Source organism: Ambystoma mexicanum, chromosome 5q (genome assembly GCF_040938575.1).
Source record: "Ambystoma mexicanum isolate Mex_15411 chromosome 5q, UKY_AmexF1_1, whole genome shotgun sequence".
NCBI classification, from domain to species: domain Eukaryota; kingdom Metazoa; phylum Chordata; class Amphibia; order Caudata; family Ambystomatidae; genus Ambystoma; species Ambystoma mexicanum.
Window position 1 is genome coordinate 520902270 of NC_090933.1, and position 23358 is coordinate 520925627.

General features: G+C 47.8%; 1 protein-coding gene and 1 long non-coding RNA gene across 3 annotated transcripts in view; one reads left to right on the forward strand and one right to left on the reverse strand.

The window, feature by feature from the left end:
* The window catches only part of SPIDR (scaffold protein involved in DNA repair), a 3076965-nt gene that overhangs the window by 1540115 nt on the left and 1513492 nt on the right, over nt 1–23358 (forward strand). The gene's annotated exons all lie outside the window — the stretch shown is intronic.
* Nucleotides 1–23358, reverse strand: part of LOC138497496 (uncharacterized) — a 405756-nt gene that overhangs the window by 310147 nt on the left and 72251 nt on the right. Inside the window, exon 2 of the long non-coding RNA XR_011278599.1 lies at nt 17781–17866. This is a non-coding gene — a long non-coding RNA (uncharacterized lncRNA). The remainder of the gene's footprint in view (nt 1–17780; nt 17867–23358) is intronic.

Below are 23358 nucleotides of genomic sequence, written 5' to 3' on the forward strand. Positions count from 1 at the left end.
AGTTAATACGCTTTATGGCAGGATCAGGAGGGTGGAGGAGAACATGAGTGATGCTGAGGACAAAATTACCCAGCTTCAATTGGACATAGCCAAGAAAGAGGGAGCTGCACCAAAAAGGGGAGGGGGGCGTAGGGGCCAAGAGGTCTGAGCATATATTCCTGACCTACTACAGCTACATTAACATCCTTTAGGATCTAGAATTCCGTGTAAGTTTGCATACCTGACCAATACAGCCATACACACTCATTTTCCTAGCTACCTAACTTTAAAATTGGTGATCTCCAGTGATTCTAGGGGTTTACGGAGTAAGGATATCCTTTGCTTGGAAGTCACCAGATTTCAGCGGTTGTTGTCCTTGGTGCATTAATATTCTGGCTGATAAACTTTGGTCATATGTTAGCACTAAATAAGAACTGAATAGTAAACGTTTATGGAGATAAGTGAGTTCATGCTAGCCACCAAATGTATGATCAAGGAATGTATTTTTTATTTTATAATGAATACTAATTATTGTTTATTGAGGTGTTTAGGGTACATTTAATAATGCAAATTGTCAGATTGTAATAATACAGCTAAGTTATTTAGTCAAAATATAGTTCTAATGAGGAACATAAGTGGACATAGAAACTAACTGAATTTGCGGGAGCGCATCTATGCAATGCTGGCAAAAGATTATCCTAGAGGGCTTCCCTGGCTTCTTCAGAAGGCCACTATTAATATAATTTCAGTGTAGTATTGTGTCTTGCGTTCACTCTCATTATTTATAAAAAGTAGATTATAGACTGGCAACAAATTAGTATATTAAAATCCAGAATTTTAATAATTTTATAAACCCATTCATGATTTAGATTATCATATGTATCTTTGGAAAAATGCATGTTGGTAGAACTAAACTGGAACTATGGGTTCATATATGCAAGCACTTCAAAACCATATTGGGGTACTGACAGCCAAATCACTTTGGCAGAAAGAAAGAACATCAGATGACCAACAAAAAGGTCCTAAGCTTCCTTGGTGCATAGAGGGTACACCATAAGAAGGTAAGAGGAGACCAGGAGTTACAATTAGGCCAAAGTGACAATCGGAATAGAGTGGCCCTCCTAAAGACAGTGCAGGAAGGCAAGAACAAGAAGAAAGGCCATGTCTGTCTCCTCTGTCTCCTCCCCGTCAACATCAGACTTGCCCCATCCCTGTCACGGCTCGCTCCCTTCGCTCCCGTTCCCGTCACTTGGGGGCATGTTTTGGGGTTTTTTCCTTACTGGACATTTCCTCCGAACCTTATGCTACAGTGCTGTGATGAATTGGGAGCGCTAAAACCTTATTTTCCAAGTTACTTCCCTTCCAGATCCATTCCTGGTTTTTGGCAGCCAGCATGCTACTTTAATCTAATGACTATGCTTCCCAGAATGCCTGGCTCACTGCCTCACCTCCTCCCTTGCAGGACAAGGTTGGGTGGAGGATAGGCAACACCTGTGGCTGCAGGTGCAGCAGGCGGCACACCTGAGAGGTGTGCTCGTTAAGCAGCTTTAAAAGCCTCAGTTTACTTCAGTCCAGCGCTGGTCATTGTTGCAGTGTTCCTGTTGTGACTGGTCCCTTGTTCCTGGTGCCTAGCTTTTGTGCCTAGTTCCTAGTTCCTGTTTCTTGTTCCTCTGCCCTGGATTTCGAATTTATGTGCTTAATTGATTTCTGCTTTCTGGATTTCCCTTTCTGTCTTCCTCTGTCTGCAGGCAGCCTCTCTCTGTGCTTTACCCTTTGATGCTGCCTAATTTGCCTGTGTTCTCTGTTTCTTTGAAGCTGTCCTTTGCTACTGAAAAACTTGATGCATTAGTCTTTCCCTTTATAGATTTAGCTTCCTGCCTTTTCTCCTTGGATGGGTGGGAAAGGTTTCCTTTTGTGATATCATTTTCCCTGCTCCTGATCCTTACTTTCTATTGGGATCCATTCCATGTTTTCCATTGCACTTCTGCATTTATTTCCCATTGATTATTAGGTGTGGGGTGCTGTTGTAACTAGTCCCAGTGTGAATGCCCTTTGTTTTTCCTCACTATTCTATAATCACTATTCCTACTTGCCCCTTGACTAGGGTCTTATGTATTTAGTTTTCCTCCACCCATTGCTGTTATAGCCTTCAGGGTCCCTGTTTGATCAACTGGGTTCGTGGGTTTACTGACATTCAAGTGGTCTTTCCGGTCCTCGTGAGTACTGTTTCTAAGTTCCTTATTCAGTATCATCCAGAGTGTCAGCTCACAGATCCTGTCCTTGCTTGCCCTCTACGTGTGCTTAGCGTTGTCAGTATCTGTAATAGCATAGTGGGTAAGGAGTTTGCCGACTTTGCTTTCAGTCATAAGGAGGTTCGAAGTGCTTACCCCACATCCCTTTTCATATATTGGTATTATTGTTTCACTCTATTTGCACTTCTGGGTTTTAGTATACACGAGTCTTGGGTATTGTATGCACGTTGTTAGATTCAAAGTTGTTCACTGTGTGATTTCGTGCACATTTCCCTTGCCATATTCATTGCCTTCTTCCTTTCTTAACAGAATGACCAGCCGTTATTCCCGTTTGAATGTGGCCAGTTTAAGAAAGAAAGGCAGCAAGGCCACTAACAAGTTTGTACAGAAAGCTTCCCTTAAGTTTACCTGTGACAATCAAATCACTGATCCTGACTTAAATGAACTCCTTGTTACAAATGGGTATTTACGTGCAAAGTATTTTTCCCACAGGATGGCCCATCGTACATTGCCTGATCCTAGTTCTGTCTTTAATTTTGATCCAGATACTATGTCCGCACAAGTCTTAGCAGCGGAAAACAACACACTGCTAGATTGACTACACACGAGTACGTCTGTTGTTGAACCCCATGATTCCGGTTGTGCTTTACCTCAGATTGAACAGTTTCATGATTCAAACATAAAGAATGGAGGGGTTCCTTGCATATCTTCTGTTTTCAGCCCTCAGTCTACTACTTACTCCTCTGCACAAGTACTTACTGTAGTCCCTAATGCCAAGAGGTCTGATGTCAGTAGTCTGCTTAAGGGAAACACAGACCAAGTCGGTAAGAGAGAGTATAGATCACAAAACTTGCAAGCAGTAAATTACAATGTACAATCGGTGCACATCGGGATGGCTAGGGCAGGATCCAGCCCTGATGCCACCATGCCTTCCCCTGTGCCTACTGATAGGGATGTACAGTTAAGGCGGGGTATGCTAAAAGCTGAACTTGAGGAGTTAAAACAAGAATACATTACTTTACAAGAGGAGAATAAAACCTTACAGTCTTTTCTGAATACACCTCAAACTTTATCCGTTGATGAAGTGAATACTGTTCAGTCCCTGAGTGCGGAGGTTTTTGTAGGTCATGATACTTGTCAATATGTAAAATCTATTGGGAGTGAAAGTCTTTTTTCTAGCACAGCACTTATTGAGGGCACAGGTTCTGACAATTGTCCTACCGTTTGTCAGGAATTGCCGTTAGCTGAAGATTTACAAGCCACTCCTTTACCTAAGATTTCCTGTGTAGCAGTTTGTCATAATTCTGAGCTTGAACACATACATGCTTCTGATTCCCAAACACAGTCCGCAATGGTGGCATACACAGAATCAGTCACTACTGTAGGCTTAGGTTCTGCCCTTGATCTAGCTGCTGAGACTGAAGTAGACATTCAAGCTGATGTGGAAAACGATGCTACCTCTGTGTTCGCTCCTCCTTCTGCCAATTTTTGTCACAACGAACAGTCAAAGACAGTACAAAATTAATATTTTGATGGACTCATTCCACAGTATACTGAACCAAAGACCCGGCAGGCAATTCCTGAACTGTTGAGTGTTAATATGCCACTTTCAGAAGCTAAGACAGAGGAATGGACATTTGACGAAATCCTGATTAACAGAGACTTTACTATGGTGATTCCTCTGGTTGATTTCGACTTCTACAAAGGAAGAGATTCTGTGTCATCCACTAAGGAGAGGGACGGCAGGGGTACAGCTCAGTCTTTGGTTACTGGTGCCAAGGAGTCAACCGCCCTAAAGGTGCTTTCCATTCCTGAGCCACAAATGTGTCTGTTGACTTCTGGGACTTTAGTCTGTCCTCCTACAGCCATTGACTCTTCGATTATCCAGTCCACGGCTCTGCAGTCATCGTTGTCAAACTTGTCTTCAATCAATGAACACTTGCTATGTCTGCCAGTCACTCAAGAGCCTTCACCATGTACGTGGTCAGAGCCAAAGACCTTGACAAGTTTGTCTTCAGCTAACGAGACGGCTCTAGCTTGCATGCCCTCAGCCTCAGAATTTCCTCTGGCATGCCTGTTTTCGGCTACAGTGACTCATCCAGCGGATTATCCTTCAGCCATGGAGCCTCCGGTAGCACATTCTGAGTGCATGTCTTCAGTCCCAGAGCCTCCTGCTAGTTTGGCTTCAGTTCATGAGAGACCTGTATCCTGCTCAGCCTCGCTGCCAATATCGGAGGTGCACCTGTCTACTCTGTCTGATCATGTTGCATATTCTTCTACTTCAGAGTTATCTCCTGAATCCCAACCATTTATTACGGATGAACGTCCATCCTGCCCTTCTTATGCTTCAGGAGGATCACCAGAAGGCCTGCCTTTTACACAAGTTGATTCTCCCAACTTCTTGACTGTAGAATCAGCGCCTCCCGAATATGCAACATCTGAGTCTGAGACTTCTGCCAGCTCTCTCTTCAGAAACATCAAGCTGGATCACGACTCGGGAGGGCCTTACATGCAAGGCCGTTGGACTTGCCTGGAGTGTTACGAGAGGGAGACGGATACCATCCGCCATGGCCCAGTCACCGAACAAGTAGCCGACCAGGATAACGGGCTGGACGGTTCGCATTTGAGGGCCGGTTCGGATCAGTCACTTGACATCTTTTTTGTTGCTGGTTCCCACATGAGCCTGAGGGAGGGGACGGGGACGGCCCCTCAGCTGCTGCACCATCCGGGTGCTAGTAGCCAAAGGAAGGGTATGACTGCTGCAGTTCAAGATGTGCCTGTTATTGCTCCTGCTGCGAGTGTGCCTGATGTACCAATTACTGCGTCTATCACTCCTGTCGGTATGCCAAACGTCCCTGTGGTTGTATCCCACGTGCAACAAGGTGGCTACATGACTGACACCAGGAGTGCCGGCCTCGTACAACCCATTGGACTTCCAGGCCCCAAAGGCGTGGAACAGATGCAGTCGAACCTTGGTCACCCTCAACCACAGGCCTTTAAGCAGATGGATGATGGGAGAAGATCCAAACCTCTACCTCGGCCACAAACCTTCTTTTTCTGAACATGAACATTTGTTGAAACCTGCTATTTTGTCACCTCCTGTGTGTCCGCACTTGGCAGGGAGGCTACCAGAGCATCTACCATTGTCTAAAGCATGTTGCACCAGCCTGCCTCCCTCCTCAATGATGTATGAGTGTTCGCTCCCAGAGACTGAGCTTCCTGGACCTTCCAACTCTGCTTCGGGTCCTGCAAGTACTTCATGCCTTTCTTCGACCCATGAGTCTCTTCCTCACCGAAAACCTGCCTATGGCTCTTCTAGATTGCGGCCTGATTCTATTCATTCCAGTCCCTCTGCTTTTGCCCACGGGTCATCGTTTCCGTCAGTGCCACCTCCGAAGACGAAGCGCTCCTGTCATGGAAGGAAGATGTTTTGTGCGGGTGACGGCCGCCTGGAGTCGGCCGTGGGAGGGGGTATAGTGTCACGGCTCGCTCCCTTCACTCCCGTTCCCGTCACTTGGGGGCATGTTTTGGGGTTTTTTCCCTACTGGACATTTCCTGCGAACCTTATGCTACAGTGCTGTGATGAATTGGGAGCGCTAAAACCTTATTTTCCAAGTTACTTCCCTTCCGGATCCATTCCTGGTTTTTGGCAGCCAGCATGCTACTTTAATCTAATGACTATGCTTCCCAGAATGCCTGGCTCACTGCCTCACCTCCTCCCTTGCAGGACAAGGTTGGGTGGAGGATAGGCAACACCTGTGGCTGCAGGTGCAGCAGGCGGCACACCTGAGGGGTGTGCTCGTTAAGCAGCTTTAAAAGCCTCAGTTTACTTCAGTCCAGCGCTGGTCATTGTTGCAGTGTTCCTGTTGTGACTGGTCCCTTGTTCCTGGTTCCTAGCTTTTGTGCCTAGTTCCTGTTTCTTGTTCCTCTGCCCTGGATTTCAAATTTATGTGCTGAATTGATTTCTGCTTTCTGGATTTCCCTTTCTGTCTTCCTCTGTCTGCAGGCAGCCTCTCTCTGTGCTTTACCCTTTGATGCTGCCCAATTTGCCTGTGTTCTCTGTTTCTTTGAAGCTGTCCTTTGCTACTGAAAAACGTGATGCATTAGTCTTTCCCTTTATAGATTTAGCTTCCTGCCTTTTCTCCTTGGATGGGTGGGAAAGGTTTCTTTTTGTGATATCATTTTCCCTGCTCCTGATCCTTACTTTCTATTGGGATCCAGTCCATGTTTTCCATTGCACTTCTACATGTATTTCCCATTGATTATTAGGTGTGGGGTGCTGTTGTAACTAGTCCCAGTGTGAATGCCCTTTGTTTTTCCTCACTATTCTATAATCACTATTCCTACTTGCCCCTTGACTAGGGTCTTATGTATTTAGTTTTCCTCCACCCATTGCTGTTATAGCCTTCAGGGTCCCTGTTTGATCAACTGGGTTCGTGGGTTTACTGACATTCAAGTGGTCTTTCCGGTCCTCGTGAGTACTGTTTTTTAAGTTCCTTATTCAGTATCATCCAGAGTGTCAGCTCACAGATCCTGTCCTTGCTTGCCCTCTATGTGGGCTTAGCGTTGTCAGTATCTGTAATAGCATAGTGGGTAACGAGTTTGCCGACTTTCCTTTCAGTCATAAGGAGGTTCTAAGTGCTTACCCCACATCCCTTTTCATATATTGGTATTATTGTTTCACTCTATTTGCACTCCTGGGTTTTAGTATACACAAGTCTTGGGTATTGTATGCACGTTGTTAGATTCAAAGTTGTTCACTGTGTGATTTCGTGCACATTTCCCTTGCAATATTCATTGCCTTCTTCCTTTCTTAACAATCCCTTCTATGGTTCACGACAGAGCTCAAGACCTTCTTCTTCAAGAAATGGCTAATGTAGTAACCTCAACAAGGGGGAGATGGAAGAGTAAAGCCGGATTGTTAGGGGGAGTTCATTATACACAAAGGTAGACTCACGGGGATGAACGAGGAGCTGGAAAATAACAAAACTTTGTTGTGACAGTAAGGAATAGTTATGTGCACAACATGGCACAGTTGCTAGTAGAATTCCATGGAACACCAGGGGCCTTAAAACACAGGAAAGGTCAGAAGCTAACCTTCAGTGGTCAGAACACAATACAGTTTTAATAAACCAGTGCCTCTTGTGCCCTCGTGTTAACTTCCTTTGCTAAAGCTCCTCAAAGTAGATCATGATGACCAGGGTAGCAGAGGGAATATTAAGATCTTGCCCCAAATTTGGAGCAGGAAAAGTCGAGGAGCCCGACAAGAGGTTTGGCCAAGACAGCAGACACCTGTTGGAAACTTGCAAACTATCACTCACTTATTGATGTGTGGCAGGGCATTATCCAAAAATACAAGAATGCACATTCTATTAATCTGAACATGATGCTTCATTTCATGCCTTGAAACACTTGTTTATAGGCGCGTTATAAATGCCATATCATATATCATATAATTTCAAATAGATTATATTGTACCAACCCATTCTCTCGCCAGTAGGCCAGAATGAAAGAAATCCAACATCGTAAGTAATGAGAACTTTAAGCGTACTGTACACTCTTATTACCAACATAAACAAAACGTTCAAATCCTTTCACAGGGACTAGATAACATTCTCAGGAATCCAGGAAGACCTCATGAGCTACCTCCGCCAGTTGGCTTTGGGTGGGTGAACCCAGAAAAGCAGTCTGGCCACCTGTGGGCCTTAGTGAGAAGATCCCATTTTATACCTCAGACATATTCTTGAACTAGACTTTTCTACACTACTGTATTGCATCTCATTAAAGGAGTAGGTTGTTGGTGTTTTTAATTGTCTTTCCTTTTAGTTTTATTTAAAATCTTATTTTATAAAACCTTGATTGGACATTTCGTATGTAGTTGCACAGGTGTACTATTGTTTTGAATGCTTCCATACTGGCTCGCATTCTCTTGAAGAGTAAAGCCTGCTTTTGACCCAGGCTCCCTCAAAGAGGCAGAGGAGATGTACCATTCATACTGTACCTGTTTCAGTGTTATGATTGAGAGCACTCCTGCTGCTCTAGTAGTAGAGTGGGGCTGAGTAGGATTTTCAAAACTATTACTCATCCCTGTACTCCTTTCAGCAACTAGTCATTTGTCACGACGACACTTCTTTTTTTGTAAATGAGGAGACAAATCCCATATATCTATGTGCTTTTATTATTCACTGGAGAGGGGCTAGACATTATGTTTGAAATAGATGTTAATGTTTTGTTTGCAAGTGTGAGAATTTCTCCCCTGGGTTACCTGAATATTGAAAGTTCCTTCTCTTTTGAGAAACCAAATGCCAAAGTGGACATTAAAACGTTAACATTGTTCTTGTTTGATAGGTTCTCCAATATATTAAAGACTACAGTAATCATTCTAATAGTGTGTCGAGAGCTTGCAAGCTGCGGGGCTCACAGTTGTTATGCAAGGAGCTGAGTCCATAACTCGGATGATATACCACCACAGACCCCAGAGGTCCCAGCAAGGCACCATATGACTGAGACGCATGCAGAAGAATTTCAAAGTTGCAGACCACCTCTTTGAAACATCGATGCACGAAGCCGTGGGGCACTCCACCACCCAACTCATAAGAAATGTGAAATTGGAAGTTTGCGCAGGCTTCACCCAATCACCTAGTCTGCTTGCAGCCAGGGCCAGTTAAGCACCAAGCAAACTAGGCAGCTGCCTAAGGTGCTGGCCAGCAAGGGTTTTCCCTTTGTTATCAGGAATGATAAATTCGAAGTAATGCCAGTTCATCTTGCACTAAAGTAATAACACAGGCTTTGCTGGAAAAACAATCTGTATGTGGATTGTCTAATGTGATATTCAACTTTCAGTCTTTACTCAACAGGTGCCCGCAGGGGACATTTGGTTTGATGTAAGGTTTGTGAAGGCATCATGAAGCAAGACAGACAACAGATTCACTTTCTTAATAAAAAGGACTTTATTTCATATGTCAGGATGGATTAAGGCCTAACTTGCCCATGCTAAGGTGGGATTTCCCTACCTAAATAAACTAAGGATAGTCTGTGTCAGTAAGTACAACTTAAGTCTGCCTGTGTCCAAAACCTATACTTGCCCTCACAACTAAAGATATACAATGTGTAGGGATGTCAGCACCAAAAGAAACAGTGTTCAAAATGAAGTTCTGATCTTCTTCCAGCTCAGGCTTGTTTCAGCTCCCCCTTCCCCAAGTTTGAATAGTTCCACAAAAAGGACTCTGGGTTCTCTTGCCCAAGTTCATACATTTCAAGTTTCTTGACTTTCAGCAATATTTTCAGCTTTACTTTATGATCCTTTAGATTCCGTAACAGTTCAAACAGATGCTTTCTTTCACTTCAGCACTTGTATCACACAGCCTTTGTCTTTGGGCTACTCGGTCTACGCGCAGTTGTCGGACGACACGGTCCACATATTATAGGCCGCGCAACCGATAACCCTTGACACCTTGTGATGCTCTTAGTTTTCCTTGATTAATACAGGTTTTCCACCTAGTGTCCGTACTTAATATGTGATGTGGTTTCTCTTTGGCAGTCTTTTGTGCTTGGTCACAACTTGTATAGTGGCAACTGCATTCACTGTATTCGGTGATGTATATCTTCTTCCACCACCTTGCTTTCACCTTGCCCATTCAAGTTCAACAACTTGGCTTTCACACTTGCTTTTCAATTTTAGTTCACGTATTTATTACAGGCTTTCACTTTGTTCATCAATGCTACTTAGCAAGTTTCACTCCCTTCACAACAGCACTTCATTTGCTTTCCACTCATGCTATAATTTCACATGATTTCCATATCTTCTTATAGTTTGGTATTCAATATATGCCGTTGTATTTCCCGAAATACTTGACAACTTGTTCATGATTCATTGTTTCTTCATTCGGGTTACTAACCCCATTATTATAAGTTCTCCAGCATGGGGTCTGGCATGGATTCACATGCTCATGAATATTCCCCGTCGTCAGGCTGGGAATCCTCGGTAAAGAAAAAATCAGTATCAGTTTCGTTTCTGATATGTCTTTCTTAGTAGTAACCAATCACTGATCTCTGTGTCATACTACCCCCAGCCAATGACTGCCCTCTCCCTAAGCACCGCCTCTGGCAGCCATCCTCAGATTTTTACCGCATTCTCAAGTGTTGGGAGTCCTCATGTTTAGCGCTCGAGTTTTTTTACTGCGTTTTCACGCTTTTTCATGAGTATTTCTCATTTTTTTGTTTTAATCGAGCCACAAGCTCCACCGTTTCTACTTCCGATAACGGGGACCCGTTTCGGAATTCTTCTACGCCCCTCAAGGGTGAAGTTTTCGTCGAGTTTACTCTTCTTGGAGGATTCCGGAAGATCTGCGGCCTACCTCAACGGACATGGCCCAGGACAAAGGGAGCTCGACGCCCGGATCCAAGCTGTTCAGGAACTGCCCTGGATGCGGATTATATAACGTTTTCAAGGAGGACGAGCATTTGCGATGCCTCTACTGCCTCCATCGGGACAAGACGCACGTGGAGAAGGACTGTGCGTTCTGCAAGAACCTTTCGGAACGGTCCAAACAAGATTGTCGTTCCGCCTCGCCACCTGGCTGGAGAAGGGCACGGCAAGTGAGAAGGCGAAGAAGAAGTCTGAGCGGGCTTCTAAGTCCTTTGAGGGTGCCCCGGCGACAGGGGCCCAACAGACGGCCAAGCACTGCGAGTCCGCGGGCTCCGGGAGCGCCGAAAGGTCGGGCTCTTAGGTTACCAAGCAGGGCGCTACTTCCCCGACACGTTCAACCACGAGCCAGCGCTCTGGTTCGGGGAAGAGGAAGTCCGAGAACCCGGGTAGGCCGCTGGAGCAGACCCGGTCGATCTCGAAGGGGGGGCGAGGCGCTGACCCTCCCCCCAAGGCGAAGGCCCAGGACGCACCTAAGGTGGTGAGGGCTTTGATCCACCCGGCTAAGGCCTCTACCGAAGTGGTTGCTGCGACCCTGGTTCAGCCGGCTGAGATTACGCCAATGGAAACGGCATCTGGGCCCGGAGTATCCCTGCCGCCGCGGAGGGAATCCTCTTTTCAACCCATCGCTAAGACCCCCGTGAAGCCCCTGGGTGAAAAAGAGGGAGTGGGGCTGGTGGCCATTACAGACTCGGAATCAGCCTCTGAGGAGGAACTGGTGGAGACCGAGAAGTGCCTCAACGAAAGGTCCATGGGCCTCAACGAGAGGTTCAGAAACCTCAACGAGAGGTTCGAGAAGGTTCGGTCCCAGGGGACGGTCCCTGCTGACATGATCGAAGATAGCGACGACGAACAGGGCCCAAGGGAGCGGCCATCCCGTCCGTCGCAGCCATTGCCCGAGCCCCAGGATAGTTCGGCGGCCATTTTGTTGGCAATCCAATCCTTATGTACCGAGATAAGGATGAGATTACCACGCACCCTGACAGAGGAGCCAGAACCAGGCCCATCGGGAAGCCCTCCGAATAAGCAGAGGAGAGTCCACCCCACTCCGCCCTTCGTGCCTGCGAGACCGGTGAACCCCTCATCCCCCTCGTTGGGAGAGGATACGGCGATGGGGATGGACTATGACGGCGGCGATGACACAGCGGACATCCCGTTGTCACCCAAACCCCCCCCCCCCACGCGGGCGTCCCTAGCAGACGAGGTTGGCTCTTTCCACGCCATGATAACCAGGGCATCCGAGCTCTTCCAGCTCTGCCCTGAAGAACAGAAAAAGGAGGGTTTTCTGTACCAACAACGAGAGGCTAAGAAGAAGACGGTCCTCGCGGTGCCTTTACTCGACGACATCTGGGAAGAGGGGTTTGCTGTCCTCAAGAACCCTGCCACGACACCCGCCAAGAGGGACAGGTACGAGAAGAAGTACCGAGTCCCCGATGCCTCCCCCTTGTGCCTCAGGGTCCACCCCACACCGGACTCAGTCGTCTCGGGAGCTGCTAAGAAGAAGGCAGCGGGCACGGCGGCTTCAACTTCCACTTCCCCGCCGGACAGCGAGGGCAAGAAGTTGGACTCTATGGGACGACGAGTCATCTCGTCGGCGGCACCAACGATTAAGGCGGCCAATGCCTTAGCGATCGTGGCCCGCTACGACAGGGAGCTCTGCTTCAAGATAGCTCCCCTGCTAGATTTCCTGCCTGATGACAAAAGGACGGAGGCCCTAGAAATTCCGCAAGAGGGCGAGGTGGCGTCGGATCACGCCATAACGGTGGCGATGGACATCGCCGATACCAGATTTCGCCAACTGGGCAACGGAGTTTGCCTCCGACGACGGGGATGGCTCCAAGCGACAGACTTTCGCCAGGACGTCCAGACCAGAGTGTTGGACATGCCGTTCGATGGCAACAACCTCTTTGGTAAGGCGGTGGATGAGTCTCTACAGGCCATCAAGACCGACTCGGAGACGGCCCGGGCCCTTGGGGTGCTTCAGCAGCGAAGGCCCTTTCGGAGCCCCGGAGGCAGACAGGGTGCCTCCAAAGGATCCAGCGGTGGCCCCTCCGCTTACCGCCAGGCGGCCGCTCCTCTTCCCAGAAGGCCGACAGAGGTCGCGGCAAGCAAGGGGGATCCCGCCGTCGTCGTCAAGGAGGCCAAGGCGGCAAGGCCTCCTCCAAACAAGACTGACCCGGCCGTGTCGTCGGGCCCCCATCGAAGCACCCTGGTGGGAGGCCGGCTGACGAAGTTCGTCAGCGTGTGGGAGTCCATCTCCACCGACCGTTGGGTGCTGGACACCCTGGCCAACGGGCACTTGCTGGAATTCCAAAAGAAGTGCCCTCGCATTCCTCCCGTGGCCAGGAAGGAGAATCCCGTCCCTCAACTACTGTTGGAAGTAAAGGCGATGCTTCAAAAAGGTGCCATCGAGCTCGTCCCCAGGAGGCTCTGGGGCTCCGGAATGTACTCAAGGTACTTCCTCGTCAGAAAGAAGACAGGTGGCTGGCGCCCCATCCTGGACCTGCGTCGGTTAAACAAATAAATCAAGGCGCAGAAATTCAGGATGGTCACCCTCCAACACGTACTGGGACAGCTGGAGGAAGGCGACTTCCCATCGTCGTTGGACCTGGATGATGCTTACTTCCACATCCCCTTTCTAAAAGGCACAGGAAGTTCCTCAGGTTCGTGGTTCAGGGACGCCACTACCAATTCAGAGCCCTGTCGTTCGGATTAAAGTCGGCATCCAGGGTTTTCACCAAGTGCCTGGCACCAGTGGCGGCGTGGCTGCGCTTGCAGGGGATCCACGACTTCCCCTACCTGGACGACTGGCTAATCCGGGCAAGGTCAAGGGAACTTGCCGTCGATCATAGGGCGAGGACCGTCCGTTTGCTCTCGGAGCTGGGGTTCGCCATCAACTACCCCAAATCCCACCTGGTTCCATCGCAAGGAGCACTGTTTTTGGGGGCGAAGCTCGATACAGTAGAGCAATTGGCCTCCCCTTCAGAGGAGAGGACCAAGACCATCCTGGGCAAGGTGCAGCGCCTGTTAGCCACGGACGTGGCCAGGGTGTGGTCCATCAAGTCCCTTCTCGGGATGATGTCCTCATGCATCTACCTTGTGCCCCTTTGCAGACTTAGGATGCGTCCGCTACAGGAGTTCCTCGACGCCCGCTGGTTTCAGGCGAGGGGCTGCTTCGAGGACAGGTTCCCCCTCGACGAGGAGTTCCGTCGGGCGATCCTATGGTGGGGCACCCGGGCTCACCTCATGACGGGCAGGGACTTTCAAACCCCGGTGTTTCAAGAGACGGTGACTACGGATGCCTCTCTGGAGGGTTGGAGGGCCCACACCAGAGATCTCTACGCAAGAGGCCTTTGGCTCCCGGAGGAGAGGTCCCTTCACATCAACATCTTGGAGCTCCGAGCAGTGTTCTGGGCTCTCAAGTCGTTCCTCCCGTCCCTCAAGGACAAAGTGGTGAGGATCTTCACAGACAACACCACCACGATGTTTTACATATGGAAGCAGGGGGGCACCAGATCCCCAGCCCTATCCAAGGAGGCCCAGGATCTGTGGCACTGGGCCATCGCCCAGGGGATGTTTCTGGTTCCCTTCCACCTGGCAGGAATAAAAAACACCATCGCCGACTCACTCAGCAGGGAGCTGCGCTCGTGCCACGAGTGGGAACTGCGCAAGGATCAAGTGGATCGACTCTTCCAACGATGGGGCAAACCCCTGATCGACCTGTTCGCGATCAACTCTCAAGTGTTATGGTCATAATTGGAATAGGTTCTCTGTCTGGTGCCGTGCACAGAAGATTAACCCTCTGCGAATTACGGCCCCTCAAGTGCTGCCATACCTGCTGTCGCTGGCCAAGGCTGGACTGGCTCACGCCTCCATAAAGCTACATCTGGCTGCCATCTGCCGATATACCAGGACGACGGGATGGGCGTCCTTGTGGTCTCATCGCCTGGTGAAGGAATTTATGAAGGGACTATTCCGATCATTCCCACCGGTGAAGGCTCCTGCCCCGACGTGGGAGCTTAATGTGGTGCTGACCAGGCTCATGGGGGCCCCATTCGAGCCTATGCATTCGGCACCTTTGAAGTTCCTGTCATGGAAGACAGCGTTCCTCGTGGCCATCACCTCTGCACGACGAGTGGGAGAGATTCAGGCCCTATCTTGCAAGCCTCCATACTTGACTTTTCATGACACGAGGGTGATGCTGAGGACGCACCCCCCCTTCATGCCCAAGGAGGTAAGAGATGCTTAATGTTGAGTTGTTGTATTGCTTAATGTTGAGCCTGTTGCCACCTCCCGTGGTTGTGCATGAATACATAGCATGTGTATACTGCTATGTATTCTTTTATTCATGAGCATGTGAATCCATGCCAGACCACATGCTGGAGAAGGAACAAGTTACTTACCTGTAACTGTTGTTCTCCAGCATGGGTCTGGCATGGATTCACATGTGAACCCTCCCACCTACCCCTCTGCGGCTCTTCACTTGGTCATACTGCCACTTGGCGTGCTACCAAGTCTGAGGATGGATGCCAGAGGCGGGGCTTAGGGAGAGGGCAGTCATTGGCTGGGGGCAGTATGACCCAGAGATCAGTGATTGGTTACTACTAAGAAAGACAGATCAGAAACGAAACTGATACTGATTTTTTCTTTACCGAGGATTCCCAGCCTGATGACGGGGAATATTCATGAGCATGTGAATCCATGCCAGACCCATGCTGGAGAACAACAGTTACAGGTAAGTAACTAGTTCCTTTTTGTTCATTCAAAAAACAGTAACTGTCCTATTCCCACCCCTAGATCACCCTGGTTTGAGTGTTCCCTGTCTCACATTCACTGGGGCTTATCTGCTCCGCTGGGCGTCTTCTTGCTGTTCTCTGTTCTTCTCTTTACTCCTGGGTACGCGTCGGGAGCTCCAGCGATCAGCACTCGCTGTTGGGAAAAATTCATGCAGTGTCCCGCGGCGGTTGGGAGGTTTCCATGTTCCCCAGCTCCAGCTGGGAACATGAGGCTTAGGTAATTGCAGGGGCTCTGGCCCTCTCGTGGCCCGCTCGCTTCGCAGCACCTCTCTCTCCCCTGGCAACACAGAGCGTCCTCTCTGCTGGTCCTGCTCCAGCCTGCAACCTACCTTGCGGCTGCCACCTTCTCTCAAGCAGGTTCCCCCTGCGTTGCTGCTTGGGCCTCCTTTTAAGCACCTTTCAATAGGTTTCAGGTGCGAGCTGTTTGCCTGGCCATAATTACACCAATTAGCTGGACATGCCTGACCCTCCATAGGCATCTTCCTCATCTCAGTACCACAGTGGTGAAACTGACTAGAAGTGTGCATTTCTCCTAGTCACCCCTTCCTCGTTCCAGTTTTAAAGGTATATGAATGCGGGACATATTGTGTGTTTAGAAGGGATAGGGACTGACAAAACCCTATGAAGGAAGGGGGAGGGTAGGATTCATTCTCATAGGGAAAAGGGGGATACCATATCTCATCTGCAGACATCCTCTCCCCACTCCCCAAGTTCCCTCCACCCAGGTGATCCCTCGCACATCCACCCCCAGGGTCAGGATCCAACAGCAATGGCCTTTTCCTGACCACGTGAGAGGAAGATCCAAGGGGAGTAGTGGGAGGATGCCCTCAGGTTCCTGACAGGTTGTACTTGGATGTTGAACTTAGCTGGCCTATGTTGTTTCTTTATATAGACAGGTGGAATTTGGAAATCATACTGTGCATGAATTTAGTAACGATCTGCAGGCTTATTTCTCACGCTTGTAACTGAATTTCATGGTGGCAATGCTATTTTAACATTAGTATGATTTCTAATTTACGTATTACACAATTTTTTAAAAATAGTATATAGTTCTCAATAGTCAAAGCATGCATGATGATAATGAGTTTTGTGGTTTTCTTTAATGATGTATTCTGTCCCACTGTTACATACAATTAACAAAGAAAGTTTACAAAACTATAGCATCCCGTAGATTCTTGTCTCTCTTTAGGGACATGTCCTGGCTGTATCTTAGCAGCCAATCTGGGTCTTTTTGGCAGAAGTTTTGAAGAGTCTCCAGTCAATCGAGTTACCACATATCTTTCCAGTGGTCTTTCTTTAATCTGCTCAGACTATTGCAGGGAGAAAAAGGGAAGGGGGCAAACAGGAGCCATCAGAGCGGCAGAGGGTTACCTAATCGCCTCCTGTGTATCTTGTTGGCATCTTTGTCAGCACTGTGCCATTAGAGGGTATTTTTCCTTCCCCTTTCTGCCCTCTATTTCGATTGTAAAGATTCAATATGCTGTCGAACACGAATTAAAGAAACTGCAGCAATCAACATGGGAGACTCAATACTCACTATGGAATGGTGCACTTTCGGAAACATCCTGCATAGCTGCACTTGCTATTGTAGAGCATCTGACGCTGGTGATGAGACTTGGCAGTTTCACCTAGGGAGGTGCCACCAGAGCATCAATGTGCACCTATTGGAGCAGAGTATCTAAGTACCCCCGTGAGAAACATGAAGGTGTCTCACCCGTTAGTCCCCGGGGATCTGTCATCCAGGTGGCCAGGACACGGCTATCGCTTTTGGATCCAGTTCCTGGGGGTGGACCAGTGCGGGAGGATCACCTGGATGAGGGGTCTTCTGGGAGTGGAAGTGGGACACCAGCGAGTGAGATGTGGTATCCCCCTCCCTGTAACACCTTTTAACCATCCTACCAGGTCGGATATCTAGGAATTCAACCCCCCCCCCCCCCTTTGCCGACATGAACAACTTCTCACGGACCGTTCACCATGATCGACAACATACTAACACCAGAGCCGTATACCTGACATGTCTCAACACCATGGTCAGGCAAGGTCAGGTAATTACGGATCATTACACACACCTTACTTCCATCACACTTCCCGACAGGGATAAAAGGCGGAGCACAAAAACACACTCTGAGTGAGGCAAAACACACGAAGAAACCGCATTTCCAAGATGGCAGTTTAATATAAGGAGAAAGACAGCGAGACAGGAGAGGGCTTCAAGGAGGGAAGCACCCTTGACCTATAAAGACTGTTACTTTCATGAACCTTGGATAGTAAACAAACGAAACACCAGGAACTAAGGCTGATCAAACCTGCATAGTGTGTCGGAGGTACCTGAAACTCTCCTGCATCGATAACCAAGGCGGGGAGGAGCGATTGCTGTCATGGTACTGTCCTTGGCTCCTACAACAAAGCAGCGTCTGAAAAGAAAGCACAGCCGGTGAGTCGGAGAGACTGATACCAAACCAGCTTGTATTTTGAACCAAGGTTGCAAGCAGCAACATTGTATAAAGAGAACAGTTTGTGAAACGTTTTGGATAAGCAATGCGAATACAATTGAAAGGCAAAAGAAATAGTTGATAGTTATAACAGAATTTTGGGAAACCAAGAAAAGTTACCATACACAGAGTGGTGCGGCACCACGTGGGTGCTCGTTTGAAAGTCGCTGTTAGGTATCCAAATGATGCTGAGTGGGAGAGAAATATTGAGATCGAAGTGGTCATGCATCCGGTCAAGCTAAACCCTGCGCACATTCGAAAGTCTTTCATAGTTTAAAGTGAATCCAAATTGGTCTAAGCCCGGCTTTGGGAGACTAACTGAACTTTTATTTTGCTTATGAAAAGGATCTGAGCCCGGCAGAGGGGGATCCAGGGTGAACACCCAAGTTGCATATTGAGGAGAACATTTATGTGTTCTTTCTGGTACAGCAGGCCCTCTGAATCAAGAGACTTGCGAGCAGTAAAGAGACTTGGACACAGAATGTCCTGAACTGGGAAAATTGACCTGTATCCTTTTGCTGCAGAAGCCAGAGTGTGTGCTTTGCTCGAGTGACCCGCCTTGCCCCATGCTGAAAAAGTGGGGAAGGGAGGCCAACGGCCCGAGCACCCTGACATACTTCTTTCTTTTTCATGAACATTACCCCACATTATTTTGTAACATATAGTGGTAAGGATTGGCAATAGGTCTTTTAGTATAGGCCCTTTGAATTTGACAAGACTCCACTAGGACTGCAGTATTATTACTATTTAATGGTCGTAACTTGCTCCCATCTGTAGATTTAGGTTTCGATAGGTGTTTATCACACCCTTGCAAAAGTTCAATAAACAGCCTTGTCTTACTATTGCAACCATGAGTTCCTTACACCCCTCCCTGAGGCAGTATCCGTAGGTCCCGGCAGCGCATTTGGCAAAATCTGCTGGCTTGGCATACCTGAGACCAGAAATACTGTAGTGCAGACGGGAGTGATTGTACTTCTGAAGGGTAGGAGTTACAGAAGGTTTCTACTTTTTTAAGTTAAAGCCAATGTTTATAATTTGAGTGGTTTCCAAAGATGGAATTTATTTATTGGACATTTGTATGGTGCCTATACACAAGTGTTTCAGGGCGCCATATGATAAGTTGGGGGGGAGGCATAAGAAAGAAGTAGTACAACATAACGGTTATATTGTCCTTGTGACAATCCTACCATGCAAGTGCAAGATAATGGTGGTAAGTGCAGGGGGCGACAACGGGATAAGTGCTTAGATGGGGTGCCCAATGGAAGGGGTAAACAAGTGTTGGGGGGGCCAAGAAGACAAGTGCCAGGTGAACGAGAGGGGGGAGGGAAGATGAGTGCAGTGGACAGGGTGGACCAGGTTTGGGCTAGACTGGGGAAAGGGTGCCCATGGACAAGTGCTGAAGGGATGCTGGGGAGACTGGTGAGGGGGGGTGGTCAAGCCCCTGTGAGAATGGACCGTGCACCAGTCTCAACAGCACGTCTCAACGACCGAGGGAATGTTAGAATGGAAGGGAGAGAGGGAAGGAAGAGGAGAAAGGGAAAGTCTTGAGGAGTTTTCAGAACTTGCGAAGATCTGGCTCAAGTCTGAAGGGGAAAAGGAGACCGTTCCAGAGGGAGGAACCAGTTGAAGAAAGGGATCTACCTCCCACTCGCCGCTTGGCGAAACGTTTGACCTGCATAGAGTTGGAGTTGGAGCGAGAGGACTGAACGACTCTGGGTGGGTGGTATTTAGGGAGCGAAATCTGGATGTAGAGAGGCCCCAGACAGACTTGTGGATGATGCAAAGGGTATTGAATTTGATCCTTGCGGTCACTGGGATCCAGTGGAGAGATTTAAGGGCTGGAGAGATGTGGTCCCTGAGCTTGAGGCCAAGGATAAGTGTTGCAGTCCTATTCTGGATTAGTTGAAGGGGACGAAGGGAGGAAAGAGGTAGATCGAGGAAGAGGCTGTTGCAGTAGTCCAGCCTGGAAAGCACCAGGGCTCTGGAGACGTTGAGCTTCTGGAGGAAAGTGAGGAATGGTAGAATACCTCTGAGGAGGAGGAGCTGAAAGTTGGACTTCTTGGCAAGGTCCGTGATGTGTGGAGAGAAAGAGCGAGAGGAGTCGAAGGTGATCCCAAGGTTTTTGCCTCACTGGTGGGTGAAGGGGGGGCAAGGAGGGTGGCCAGAGAGTTGGGGGGGAAAACGAGGAGCAGGCGACCCAATGAAAAGAATCTCTGTCTTACTGGCATTAAGGCAGAGATCATTGACAGAGCACCATGCCTGAATAGGAGTTAGGCAGTCGGTTATGAGAGAGGAGGGGGAGGGGTTAGAGGATGGCAGCTTAAAGAGAGAGTTGTGTGCTGTCTTCATAACACTGGAAATGAGGGGAGAAGGTGGAGATCAAGTGGGCCAGAGGCACCATGTAGATGTTGTAGGTCGAGAGTGAGGTGGAGCAGCCGGCTGGTGGTCAGGGAGGCAGCCAGCCATTTCGGTGTGGAGGGTCAATTGGGGGATGACCAGCTTCTCCATTAGTTTTCCTAAGAAAGGGGTGATAGAGATAGGGCGATAGTTAGCCACGTAAGAAGGGTCAGCAGACGGCTTTTTTAGGAGAAGGTCCACAAGAGAGTGCTTAAGGGGTTGTGGGAAGGAGTTAGTGGCAAAGGAATGGTTGCAGAGGTCAGCCAAGGTTAGGGCGAGGAAGCCCATGTTGACCTTGATGGTTCTGGAAGAGCAGGGGAGCACCTATTTGGAGGAGACTTTCATAGGGCGTACAACTCTAGAGATCCCGTCTGGTGTAATGGGAGAGGAGGAGGAGAGTGTGGGTAGTGAGTAGAAGGGGGCCAAGAGAGGCAAGAGAATGGGTGGGATGGGGAGGTAAGCAGATAACACTGAGGACAGGATGTCTAGAGTATTGGAGGAGAAGTGGGCGGCCATTACACAGGGACAGGGCCTCTGAGGGAGGAGGAGACTGCAGTAGTACTGGAAGTTCCTTGCAGATTTTAAAAAGTTCAGTTGTTTTATTGGTGGCTCTGGAAATGCAGGCTTGGACATGAGCCCTCTTCTTGGAGCAGATGGCAAAACGATATTGCCTTTAGCGTAGGCAGCAGGCCAGTTTGTCAGAGGATGAGCTAGATGCCTGCCACTTCCGCTCTGCAGCTTTGCACTTGCGTTTCAAAGTTGCCAGGTCGGAGTCATACCAAGAGTTGCATTTGGAGGCAGGCTTCATGCGTACCCTCATGACGGGGGGCAAGGATGTCAAGGGTGTTAGAGATAGAGAGATGGAGGTTAGCTAGAACAGAGTCAGAAGGAGACTCAAATGAAGGGGCGAAGGAGGGATGAAGGAAGAGGCATATGCAGAGACTGGCACATGCTCCATCGGTCGAATAATGGAGAAGGAGACAGGCAGTGCAGGTTTGCGCATCAAGAGGGGGCAGGGTAGATCAAGGTGCGAAGAGAGGAGAACGTGGTCAGACCAGGAGAGGGGGGATGATTAGAAGGTTGGAGAGTGGAATGTCCGTTGATGTGAGATGGTCATGGAATTGCGGCATAAAGGGGTATCCTAGCACCTTCCAGCGCCGGACATGGGGGCCTTCATCAGTGGGCCGGCTTACGCCTGCTGGCTCAAAGTGAGGAGGGGCAGCCAATCAATGGCACTGATGTTGTGGAAGTCGAGGCACTTCTGTGCCTAGATGCAGGAAAGTGGCGGCGGCCATCGTAGGGAGGTAAAATCACCTCATGTATTAAAGACTGGAAAAAAAGAGGGATAAAGGGATAACATGGTCACTGGACTTAGACACATTCTATTGTTCTGAAACAACAGAATTTTTTATACCTGCAATTACAACTTAATGTTCTGTTTCTACTGAGTTTCCATTTAGCTGGATAACTTCTAATTAATCAATGACTAATTGGAAATTGTAATCCAAAATTGGCACATGGAGGGCATTATTGACCTCCTCCAAGTCATTTGTCATGGAGTCATTAATTAATATTGACTGCATTCCGACTATTCTCACTTTAAAAGCGGACAACGAAAAACCAGAAACTATTTATTGGACTCAGAAAATGTATCAGAGCTACGAGTCCAAAACATTAAACTTACCACTTGTCTTCACAGCTTTATCCACGCATGCAGAAACACAAGAAAATTATCTCACCAACGCGATACAAACTATGCAATGGCGCTCGAGCAGAGCTTTAGGAACACGTCACCCATTACTTCAACTCTCCTGCATACAAAACAAGACACCCTTTCTCCGGGAATCTTTTTTTCACTGCACCTTCAACTTGACGGGATAAAAATCTATATTAATACGCCAGAGAAAGCTAAAACATGCTGTCAATATCCTATACAGAAACCATTCACTTTTGCAATATACATTTGTGCTCATTTTAATCACTGTTCCAGTTTAACCAATTTTATAATTGAATCTTACCTAATAAACACAAACGTGTTATGTAAATATTACAAAATGTAGCATTGTATTGACTAGCACACTTTTTTGATTTACTTAAATAATTATTAAACAACCATTTTTACTGAAGCACTATAATACCAAAACATATATTGTCATTAGCACTAATAATGTGTGTGTTAATATAGCTCTTTCTCCAAAGCACTTTATAGAGAACATATTTGCATACAATATCACCCAACCGAAGTTGGTACTCAGTTATCAACCTCGGAAAGATGAAAGACTGAGTTGGCCTTGCCGGAATTCGAACCTGCGACCTGCAGATCATGCTCAGATCGCAGCAGCGAGCGCTCAACCCGCTGAGCTATCTTACCAGCACTATGTGATAATAGCCTTGTAGACCTCGAGCATGGCCATTATTCACCTGGAATAATGACTCTTTCCCAACCGTTGGTCCTCGGATTTGCATCGGGCCATAATTTGGGGCTAGATCATTATCCCACAATAATGACCCATCTCTCTCAATCTGTAAGCCTGGCATAGAAATTAACTAAAATCTTTGATCGATTATGTTGCTCTCTCGGATTATCTTTTTCACTCCTGCATGAAATTCAAAGTTTGTGAGGCACATGCTAGCGATCATTGTCTAGTAGTAGCAGAACTAAAAATAAAGTTCGAGCAGTACGAAACCACAGCTTTTCAGAATCTAGAAGTCAATCAACAGAAGACTAAGGTTCATTGGCTTATTGGTAAAATGGACCTGGTGAAGAGGTTAATGGAAGGTTTCTGGCTATATACATCATTGCATCAGAAACAGAAGGAATTTTCAGTAGAGAACTTCCTACCTTTTATTATCAATAATATAAATAAGGTGTTCAGTGGGATTGAGCATGTAGGGCAGATTCATAGCGTACACATATATAATATAATGTACAACAAAGGAAGGCAGGGAATTAGAAAAGTGTGGGCAGACTATTCTGAACCAATGGTGCAAATACGGCTCATAAGAAAGGAGAAATT